The sequence below is a fragment of the Arachis duranensis genome, chromosome 1, assembly GCF_000817695.3.
Source record: "Arachis duranensis cultivar V14167 chromosome 1, aradu.V14167.gnm2.J7QH, whole genome shotgun sequence".
In the NCBI taxonomy this organism is placed as follows: Eukaryota; Viridiplantae; Streptophyta; class Magnoliopsida; order Fabales; family Fabaceae; genus Arachis; species Arachis duranensis.
In genome coordinates, this window is record NC_029772.3 from 95,062,808 (window position 1) to 95,073,763 (window position 10,956).

The 10,956-nt window shown below is 29.0% G+C and overlaps 1 pseudogene; it reads left to right on the plus strand.

Annotated features, from left to right (window-relative positions):
* Positions 1 to 10,662: 10,662 nt before the first annotated feature.
* Positions 10,663 to 10,956, plus strand: part of LOC107463790 (protein DETOXIFICATION 55-like) — a 1,545-nt pseudogene continuing 1,251 nt past the window's right edge.

The following is a 10,956-nucleotide window of genomic DNA, read 5'->3' on the forward strand; positions in this document are numbered from 1 at the left end:
ATGCAACAGATTAAAAAATTTATTATAAATTTAAATTTTATTTAAAAATATATTATTAATTAATAAATTATTATATGTATAAGATGAAATTTAAATTTTTTACATTTATTTAAGAAGATATAAATTAATTATTTTCGCATTAGCTATCCTAAGTATTATGTTGCATTTGCCCTAGTTTTAAGTGAAGAAGTATAAATAATCAAATTTCAACTAATCATGGTTAACTGGTTTGTTTAACTCTTATTTTTTTAGAGAATTTATGGTTAAAATTTATTGTTTATAATTTAAAATTTATAGTTTAATAATTAATGTAAACTAGCAATTTCAAAATGTTATTAATATTGACTTAAAATTCATAATTAAATTCTTTAACTTTTTTTTTACAAAATTGTTATTTGAAGAAAGAAATATTTTTTTTATTTCTTAAAATATAGGGTGAACTGGTGAAGTACGATTTTGGTCTCTAAGGTATAGGCCAAAAAATTTTATCGTCCTCAACCTTTTTTTACATACAAAATCGTCCCTAAAGTTTAACTTGGTTTTAAAATCGTCTTTTTTACTTAAATTTTAAATTTATTACCAAATTATCCCTAACAAAAAATTATAAAATAAAAAAATAAAGAGAGAGAGAGAGTGAGTGAGAGAGTGAGTTGAGAGAGAGAAGCAGAACCACAGAAAAGAAAAAATGCTGGTGAGGGAAACAGCGGTAGGGACAAGGCAGTGGTTATGGTGGTCGCGACATTTGTCACGATGGAGGAGAGGAGAGAGGGGAAGGAGAAGAAGAATGGGTAGCTCGCCGGTGGTTGGGACAATGGGGCCGGCGGTGGCGGAACAGCGGTGGCAGCAAACTTGTGGAGAAAAGAGGCGGTTTTGGTGGTCTTTATTCAGTGAGAAAAATGATGGCAAGTACACGTGAACGGTTAGGTTGAGAAGGAACCAAGGAGAGAGACGTCATGACAGCTTGGGTTTCGACGGCGGTGCTAGGGTTCGGAGGTTTTGGGTTCACGGAGATGGAGGTGACCTTGGCAACGGGTGATGTAGAGAGAGATGTGGCAGCACTTTGACGAGTTTTGGAAGAGAGAGGCAGTGCTTATGGTGGCTGCTGACTTTCGACAGACGGCGACGGTAGGTGGCGGTTGGGAGGAAGAGGAAGAATAAAAGAAGGGTGGAAGAAGGAGGGTAAAGCCAACGCAATAAGGGCGGCAACTACTGGAGGTTGGGTTGATGGCTTCTGTTTCTCCTACTTGTGATTTTGATTCTATTTTCATTGTTGTTGTGCTTCTGATTCTCATTCTATTTTTTTGAATTCATTGTTATTGCGCTTCTGATTTTATTATTCTTTAATTTCTTGTATTCTTCTGATTTATTCTTATTGCGCTACTGATGATAAAGAAAAAGAAAAAGAAGAAGAGATGTTACTATGATAGAGAAGAAGAATGGGGTATTTTGGTGAAAAAAAAAAGGGTAGTTGCATGAAGCCATCAACTAAATGCTATCATCCAATATGGGATCTATGTTTGAATGAGGTGTTCGTTTGTCATAGCATTCATAGTTCCTTTCACAATTGACCATTCTTCAACCAACTAAAAGGTCCATCTTTTATGGTGATATCTCAACTCTAATATTGAAAGAATCGAATTTCTGTCTTTTCTTTGTCATCTTTGTTATGAGTAAATGGTTAAATCGGTCCTTGAAACATTACTCAATCTCTAATTTGATCCTCAAAAGATTTTTAAATCAAAATTATTTTTAAAATATTTAAAATTAATCACGTTAGTCCTTCCGTCTATTCTACCATTAACAGCGTTAATGTTTGCTGAGCTGTCACGTTATCTTAACATATATAAGATAACTATGTTAAATTATTCCCCAAAACCCACAAACCTAATCCCTAATTCCTTCTCCAATTTCTTCAATAACGATGACATACTCATTCAAGACTTCACTCCCAGAAAGAGAAACGATTTTCGGTCCTTCCTCTACCTCTCTTCTTCATCTTTTTCCAAAAATCTTGATGTCAACAACAACGGTGGCACTCCAAAGGCCTCTGCAAACACTTCGTCCAGTTCGGGATTGATAATCACCAAGCCTACTGCCACTAGAAAAAAAGTGCATGGCGACGGTTCATTCTTCTTTTCTGCAAACACTTCTTATTGGGTTTCCTCCAATCATGAAAGGGTTAGAAGTTGGAGTAGTTGGGCATTTGCAAGTTCCAAGAGAGCTTTCACCAGTAGTAATAAAGGAAACTATTTTTGGCTCAAAATTTTGTTTTTTGTTGATTTATTATAACTCAGTACATAAAAATTTATTAAAGACTCTATTTTTTTATTATTATTATTAAAGGAGTCTACTTTTTATCAAGATTTTTGTTCATTGTTTATGTTTAATTTTTGTTCTGATGTTTGGTTATAGTTTTTGTATTTTTTCATGAAATTTGGTTCTTTTGAAGTTAAGGTTTGTTTTTTGTTACTAAAATTCTTGTTAAGATTGTGCTATTATTGATAAAATCGGTTTCTCTTTAGCGATTTTTGTTGGAACTGAAAACTATTTTTAGAATTAGGGTTTTATTCTTGTCGACTACACATTTTTAGTACCTCAAAGTTGATTATTGGCTTTGCAACGATGATGAAGGTTTCTTCTTCTTCTCCTCTGCGACGTTGAAACGGAAGTTAGAAGGAGAGTGTTATGAGAGAAGCAAGGATTACAACGATGTCGTTTTATTCATTGCCTCTCACAGACTCATCCTGCAAAAACGTCGTCGTTTTAACGTTGACTTAGAATTTAATGTGCCAGTTCAGCTTTTGTTAACGTCATCCACAATAAATTTAACAAAAGGATTAACGTGACTAAACTAAAATTTTTAAAAGACAAATTTAATTAAAAAAAAATCTTTCAAAAATTAAATTAGAGATCACATAATTTTTCAAAAACCAATTTAATTCTTTATTTTTTTCTTATCCTATCTTCTTTTTAATTTATATAAAGAGTCATTTCCACAAAAATGAATCCACTTTTGATCCCTCGTCATCATAGTTCTGATCCAATCAAACCAATCGCCCCTTTTGAATCCACTTCTATAATCATCTTCCTCATCCCTTTTCTCAAGGATCGCATATGACCCATATGACACTCCTTTCAAACATACACACCATAAACCATAAGGCATGTAGAAGTCTCCTTCACCACTAACCGCCATTAAGGTCATGCTTGGAGTGTACTTTTGGGCTCCATAAACCCATTATCTGAGAAAATGACGTGGCCCATATCATTCTCTATTTCATTCAACACATCGCTGTTGAATCCTTGGACCCTGAGGCTTGAAATAGCAACCCAGATTCCACATATTGGGCTTGTTGAATCCTAGGAACAAAAGTGCCATAGATACCAAGCCCAAAAATAATAAAACCAAAAAATAAAAATACTAGATATATATCAAAATTAATTATTAAAATTACTTATTCAGTATTTATGTATAAATTCATATATTATTTAACTTATTTTTAATTTATATTTTAAATTTTAATATATATTTTATACTAATAATTAATTTTAGTATACACTTAACATAATTTAACAACAATTATAATATATATATATATATATACATACCCTAAAGACTAAAACAAATAGTTATATATACTGTAGTTCAAATCATCTTGAATTAGTTTAATAGTTAGTTTATTAGATTGATTAATCAAATATTATAGATTTAAATTTCGTTTCTAATTATTTTAATCAACTTCACATGAAAATAACTGAAACTATAAATTAACAAATAGATTTGGATTTGCAAATGCTCAAAACTCAGCGCTGATACAAAATCCTCATCTTCTTTAATTGCTATGTCATATTTTGTTGTCGATTTTCAAATATTGTATAGTTCATCATTTAATGATGATATGCATGGTGGAAACTTCAGGTTTATGTCAAGTCGTTCACATGCTATTGCACCCTCCTCAGTAGGATTAGGAGGCAATCCGTCGTTTCATTAGCTGCCTACTTTCTATAAATGATATCATCTCCTTTTTCTATTTGATTCCAACTTCCATTTTTAGACATGAAATTTTTTGTGACTGTGTTTGCTTTTGTAAATACTAAATACATTGTTATAATAGGCTTTAATTATCCCTCAGCTCTTGACCTTTTTGTTCATCATATTTAGTATTAACGAAATTGCAAGTTCAACCACTAAAGTAAAAGTTGGAAGATTATTTCGTATCATGAAAAGCCAAAAAAGGAAGGAGGAGAATGTAACATACGTGCGTGCACCCTTGTCTTTTCAATCCAAATTATTATGCTTTCTCTTAGTTTCTTCATAAGGTAATTACACTGCAACCGTTATACTCATTTGCCATGTTGAAAACTAGTCCACTATTATATATGTATTATGAGTTCTTCTCATTCTCTTACAATGAATTCTTAAAAGAGGTGTGGATGGGGTCATCACTACATGAAGAAAAAGTCGTAGCTAGAACAATTGGTTTAGTTGCTGCCTTGAAGGGAATAATACATAAAGGCACAAACAATATCGTTTAGACTTTAAGATTATTGGGCATATATCAGAGATAATGTGCGTGTGATTATCACATGAAACATGCATCTTCATCCATAATGAGTTTTAATTAACTCGATTTGATTGTTCATCATGAGTTATAATTTAATTGTATGTTTATTATTGTAACTTAATAACCAAACACTTATATCATCAATGTTATTCATCAATTTAATATTTATATATATAATATTTTTTATTTTTCAACAAAAAAAATCTATCAATTCTACAAATTACATTTCATATTTTACATTTCTATATTCTTATTACTTCTAGTACTTATATTTATAAAATTATTATATGTATTATTTCTTAATCAATAGTTACTAACTTAAACGTTAGAATGTCTTTAATTTTATAAGTATATTTTTACCATTTCTCAATTTAACTCCACCACAATAATTAAAGAGTCTCAGACAAAAATTTCTCTAATTATATTATATATAGCTCAAAGACATCACTTCATTTTACGTATATGTTCTATGAACAAAATTTCAAACGATGGACAAACCACATCCTCGTAAATGATAATATTATATGTAGTAATTTTTAATGTGCTAATTTATTTTAATAATAATTATTTATGTATGGATAAATTTTCTTCTTAAAAACATTTTTTTTATATAATGATATATTATAAAATTACTTTTTAAGAAAAATTAAATGGATAAAAAAGACACACTAATGATTTTATTGCCACACACAAGTTCCACAAAAATCTTTATAGTTTATTTTGAATGCCTTCTGAATTATCTACGTTTGGGATGACTATATTGTCTATAATGAAGCCATCAGGTATGTTTCAACCAAGAAAATAAGAAGTTATATTTATAATTAATGTCATAAATATGATAGTATTTAGATCATTATTGTTTTTTAAAAAAAATATTAATAATAACAATCATCATCATCTAAAACAATAGTTTTATGCCATTCCCCTTTAAGAAAGGGTGTCCCTAGCTCCATATATATATAGCTCATTTATTTCACTCACTCCATTAAAATCACTCAAACACACTTGTACAAACATGGCACCTTTTTCGGTTGGTTAGAGGGATTTACTTATCATCTCTTGCTCCAATCTGGTTGGACGCCAAGTTCATGTTATTCTTAATTAGTACCAACTAATTGCTTTGTCAAAATAAATAAGGGGAAATCGTGCAACATTATTTTTATTAATTTATAATAATAATTGATCAGGTCATTATAATTCAGGTATGATTAATGAATATTTTTAAATAACTAAAGATTAACAAATTGGTAATTTAGCCAGTAAAAAACCTATAAAAACTCTCAGATTTTGAATAATAAAAGATAATGAAACATTTTTCTTGATATTATACTTTATTAATATATATTCTATTTAACTAATTTATACGTCGAAATGTCTTTTTGTAATTACCACATTCATGTACTCTTCTATATACTTCATTCGTGGAAAAAAAAATTTGTTTAATTGAAAGACAAGTTATAGCTCGTAAATCTAATTAGCGTAACAACAACAATATATATAAATATACGAAAATTATTTTTACAATAAATTAACCAATAAAATCAATTCTCCTATATTTATACAAAAATATATGTGTTGTATGTTTAACTATTTTATATTTTAAGATATATTTTATATTAATAATTAATTTTAATAATAAATTTTTATATACAACTAACATAATTAATAAATATATATACTTATCACAGTTCATATTATGCTAATTAAATAACAGATACATACGCATAAAAAGAATGAATAAAAAAAAATGAAAACTGAGATGCAGTTGACTTTACATGAAGTTGATAACTGAAAGTCATTTGATGAAAATTTAATCAAATCAATCAAATCATCTAACAGCTCTCAGTTATCAATTTCACGTGAAGTCGACCGCTCTGAATTTTCATCGTAAAAAAAAATTTCTCAAATAAAAAAAAGGCACTCATCACGAAGCTAAGCAAGACGCCACCCATATATATGAAAAGGAGGAAAGCTATCACAATCTTTAAATCCCGTTTAATAATATATGGATCTCTAACAACTAGAGAGTCGTTAGTCAATTAATTTCTCTTTAGATGAAAAAAAATAATCTGATAGGTGCATCTGTAATATTGTAACTGATTACAGTTGAAATATATATATCTATCTTTAATAAGTGATGAGCGATTGGATTCAAGTGTTAAGTGATATTCATTGCTCTTGTCGGTTGTTCTAAATTATAACATTTTCTTCTTTCATCAATTGTATTGAATTTGTTTCCAATAGTTAAGATATGATTAGATTCAAGGATTGGGAACTCTATTATTATTATTATATTTATTATTCAAATTCCATTTGGGGAAGGGGGTGGCACCTGGACATGCCATATAACACTAGATCTATCCATTTATTCCTTGGCATTGAGCATGATATAATAATGCTAATTCACATCATTATTATTTGGACCGAGCTCTGGTGCCAAATATATATAGATCTTGGATTTCATTCTCTCAAAAATAGGATTCACATTAAATATATAACACTATTATTTATTTATTTAGAGTGGAGGATCACAATTTTTTTATTTCAGATAAATTAAATAGTTTTTAATTTTAGACATTATATTACATATTCACATACACTACACATAACACACTTATACACATATTTAAAAATTTTATTTATTACTTAATTATTATCAAAATTCGAATTTAGATACAATATATTAAGAGATAATATATTTGTCTATTCAATGAAAATTTCAGTTGCAGTGTGTTGATGAGGATATCTTCCCAGCCATTTGGTGTAGTGTAACCACACTGCACATGCACGGTTCCGCATAACCGCGACAACAACTTACACATAACGGTTAATATGTAAAATTAACATGTCATACCTGTTAGGTTTGTGTTCTCCTTTCCTTAACACAATTATAGAATAATTAATAACTTTTAGCTCTAATAACTTATTATATATATATACACACACTTACATCGAATTAAATTATCTATATTGCATAATACGTTGTCTTGGATTACTACCTTTTCTTTCTAATAATTTTGGTAAAAAAAAAAGGTAATATTATCTTGTTTCCCTACCTATGAAGATTATGTACTATGGGGATAAAAGAATTTTATGATTATTGTCGGTAAAAGCTGGTAAAGCGTTGCGTACTTCGTCAATTGGTGTAATGTTTATTTGATCATAGATATATCATATATTTATAGTTGAATCTGTTTTACTATGGTGATGATTGAAAATATATATATTTTTAGTCAATCAATCACAATCTCTATGAGTTGGTTGAGAGTTGAAAGTAGTATTTATAAGATTTGTTAATTATTTAAAGTCTAAAAAATATAAATAATATTAGAAAAAATATAATATATCTCAAGATGAGTACTCTATCTAATAAGTATTAATAATAAATCTTTTAAAAAACCATGATATATTTTATGGCTCAATTATGTGAAAAATACAGTTGAAAACATTTTAGACTATAACAATGATTTAAGGTGCTACATTTTGAATCAATTACTAAAGTAGTGTTGATTAATATAAAGGATAATCAATAATTAATACTATATGGATTTTTTGTGATTATTGTAAAATTTGAAAGTACATATGTATGCAAGCCTAATTTAAAGCAAGTTGAATGATGATAATAATGAACATAGTCAATAAATTCAAAAGATGTATAAATTAGTGTGTAGTCATGCATTGACATGCATGCCTTAATCTATTTCTATTTCACCACTTACCACGCACTACGTTTTCACAATAATTTTCTTTAATTATCGTATTCATAATACGATATAACATATATCTCTATAGCTAGTAGGTGTGTGTTTAGGGAATGAAACACACACACAAAACCTAACATCTTTAATTGATTAATTTACAATTTACATGTTTTTTATTAAATTGTGGTTAAGACAAAATGTAAAAATTATAAGAAAAATACAAGTTTAACGACCATAGTTGTCGCTTAAATTTAGAAATTTGGTACACTGCCACGTTAAAGGTTGTGGTTTGTGGCTTTGTGACAAAACCAAGAGTGAGGGGGGGGCACACATTTGCATGTAGGAATTGCAAGTTAGGTATAGAAGCTTTTGTAAACAAGCCTCGTGTGCTCCAATTAGAAAGGTTTGTGAGGTTGGAACAGTTTTTGGATTTTGGATCTATCAAGAAAAAAAAAATAACAATTGGTGCTAACATGTGATTAAAAGCAATTTTTGCTTACAATACAATCTAATTTTCGACTCTGTTTTGCGATGTAGACACAAGGCCCCAAAACCCTAATTCTGTTAGTTTCAAAGGCCCTACCAATGATAACTTGTTGAATTGACCTTATACTAGTAGCTAATTATCAAAAGGCAATTAATAGCAATATTCTCGATCCCAAACTACTTCATTTCACCCCAAAGTTCTTCTTTACATTCTTTCATATTGTAAACAATCATCCTCTAAAATAAAATACCAAGAACCTTTAAATCAAAAGATTTTATATCTCAAAATTCAAAATGAAATAAAATATATAGTGATAAATTATGAATTTAATTACTCTATTAGTCCTTATAATTTTATCAAATTTTCAATTAAGTTTCTATTTTTTTCTTTTAGTTAGATCTCTACACTATTTTTAATTTTATAATTAGATATTTTCTAATGTAAAAAATGTTATAGTTAACTAAATATTTTTTAGTAAATTGAAAGTATTCATAATTAAAAATTTAACTAAATTTTTGTACCCCATATATTTTAGGAGAAATATTCCGTTAATTTTAATAATTTTTATATAAAAATGACCTAATTATAAAATTAAAAATAATATAAAAAATTTAATTAAAAAAATATAAAAGTCTAATTAAACATTTAGTAAAATTATAAGAATTAAACCTAAATTATAACAGCGATGAGTGGTAAAACGTAACGAAGCATATGTATGTTGCTATTGGTATTAGAAATAGAATCATTTAGGCAAAGTAATGAGAATACGTGTTGTTATTTGTGATTGTAATGCATGAGAACTCAAAATACGCCAAACATGATTTGAGTAACGCTATACAATAGCCAAAGTTAAGTCTGATTTTACACACATGTTCACTAAGTATAGAATTAGTAGCTTTCGATCTCTTTGATGATAAAATTAAATTTCTGGTATAATGCATGCAACATATATATATGCAGCTTTTTTATTTTTATCAATCGGGTAGAGATGGTGCTTATGCTTCTACATAATTGGAAAAATGACAAAGTCCGATAAAAAAGAAGTGAGATGTGTGGGGCATCAATTTGATCAATGTGTATATATATCTCACACAGTTAAATAAAATCTTTGTGCTTATTATTATTACAGTACTACGTACTAGTATCTCCCATATCACACTCTGTACTATCTTAATTATTCACTATGTAGTATCTAGATCCTTTTTTCTTTATTTTTTCTTTTTATGGGAAAAAAAGATTTAAATAAATATAACATCGATCATCTTACTAATACAATAATCACTGATATATAGAAAAATGTCTTGATGAATTTTAGTCTCAATTCACATTAGTCCTTCATATATATGTGTGTGTAGTAGTGGCAATAAATATCTAGCTACAAATTATTCTTGTGCCTTGTTATTATAATAAATGTGACTTTTCTTTTTGTTATAATGATTCTGAATAAACTTTCGGTATACATCATTCATAAGTCCAAGCATGTCCTCTAAAAGTGACCACAACAGTCCTATATATATAGATGTATGTGTGTAGACTCCAATAATTTCTTATATATATATTCAGTCTTTTGAGATGACATTATATGTTATCTATTATTTTTGTTTGTTACACATGTACATAAAAGTGAGGATCTAGAAAATATTAAGATGTAAGAAATGAAGGTAAAAGATAAGAAAATAACGGAGATGATATGGACAACAGACTTTATTTAATATATGATGCTAAGAATGGTACATACATACGTAACGAAGCACCTCAAAATCTTATAAAAAGGTCCCTTCGCTCACTTCTCACACACACACCCCAACTCTCTTCTCTCATCATTCCATCCTGGTCCCCGCTCCTCACTTCGTGTGCAATTCTTCCAGAAACCAATTCAAATCCCCATTTTACCCTTCCCTTCCTTAACATGGTTAATCGAGAGCAGAACCCTCTTCAGAACACATCATCATACCCGACAATTTCGGAGGTACATTATTATCCAACAATTTCAGCGTACACATAATAATAATATTTTTATTAACAAATTTATTTATTTATTATTAGGTATTGGAGGAAATAAAGAGAATAACCGACATAGGGTTGCCAATATTAGCCATGAGCCTGGTTGGTTACCTGAAGAACATGAGCTTAGTGGTTTGCATGGGAAAATTGGGAAGCCTGGAGTTAGCCGCTGGAGCTTTGGCAATTGGGTTCACCAACA